A 1,654-nucleotide genomic window follows, 5' to 3' on the forward strand; every position below is an offset into this window, starting at 1 on the left:
AAATTATAATTGGCAAATAAAATATTGCCACGTGGCTTGTTTTCTAAACGCCAAGTATTATGACATGGGCCCCGAAAAATAGATGGAGGTGCCACGTGGCCATCTATGATGCGCCACGCGGATGCTGATAAGGCGTCACATGGATGATGACAAGACGCCACGTGACATGTGAACAAGGCGCCACATAGACCATCCTAGTCATGGCATGGGCCATGAACACATCAGCTGATGACTTTTGTTCTCATGTGGAGCCCATAACATTTTACTTACCAATATATGGATATGTAGGTAAATAGCCTTTCTCTACAAACTTTTACCTACCACTCTCTACCAATAATTTATTAGTAGGTAAATGTTATTTACCTACAAATATAGTAGTTTTACCTACATATACAATTGGTAGGTAAAGACCAATTTTCTTGTAGTGTATATTAGCAATGAATTCTATAACCCTTGAACCAGAAATTCTTGCTTTATCCCTTATGGTCTTCATTATGAAATTTGACCATCTCCTGGTAATCTCAGACTTTATCTCTAAAAGATTATGAAAGAATTGAAGTTCTTTCAGAGATTTGTTCAACACATCTGATTCTGACATTTTATATGTTTTTCCATCTTCAAGAAAGAGAATCCGATTTTCTTTGACATTATACTTATCATGAGCATCTAGTACCACTTGAACAGATATAACCTTGTCAAGGTGTTTTTGTGTAACTTCTTCAAGAGGTTTGTCAGTCAATAAAAATGGATCTCTTATAAGCACTTCAACTCCTGTCTTGATTTTAGCTTCTTCAGAACCTAATCTAGCTCTGTCTCATGCTTCTCTGGCATTCAATCCAACAGTCATGAAATCAGATAGCAGCTGGCTTTTCTTAGGATCTGATGGATTAATATTCTTCCATAGGAGTTTTCTCTTATCAGTGAAGGTCAATTTATTCAAATCAACTTGAGCACTGTCAGAGGATGATGTCTTGATGACTTGATCAGGATTTGATATTTCTTCTATAGCTTGATGTTCTTCATTCTGAACAACTTGAGCTATGTCAGAGGTTGTTTTAGATTCTTCACTTATCTTCCTTCTCTTCAGAGTTTGAACAGTTTCATCTACTACAGCCGCATCATCAAATACTTGAACCAGTTTGCAAACAGGTTTCATCAGGATTTGAGGAATCTTCATCTCCTGTGGCTTTGTTGGTTCATCAATTTTTCCTTTCCCCTTATCTTTGGGATCAGTTTCAACTTGTGATCTTGTCTTGGGCTTTGAAGCCTCAGAATTTGACTTTTCCTTGATCACAATGCCTTTTTCCTTAGGCATTGGAGGTTTCTTTGCATCAGAAGCTTTAGACTTAAGATTTGTCTTCTCAGCTGTTAATCTAGCTTCTTCATCCTTTAAAGTCTCTAAATCCATTCCAGGATTATGTTTGAGAAATAATCGTCTAGAAATTTCTTCATCAAGTGTCTGAATTTTAGGATCTTTGTAGTAGACAATAGTCTCCATTCCCTTGAGCTTCAGAGTTTGCAAAAACTTCCGAGAGTCTTTACTTCCTCCTTGAATCAGAACATCAGAACTTGATATCAAATTTTGAGCATCTACAGCTTCAGAACTTGTCTTCTTCTGTATAGAAGATTTTCTAGCATCGGAAATTAGTTTCCT

This window comes from Apium graveolens, unplaced genomic scaffold (assembly GCF_009905375.1).
Source record: "Apium graveolens cultivar Ventura unplaced genomic scaffold, ASM990537v1 ctg2914, whole genome shotgun sequence".
Classification (NCBI taxonomy): Eukaryota; Viridiplantae; Streptophyta; class Magnoliopsida; order Apiales; family Apiaceae; genus Apium; species Apium graveolens.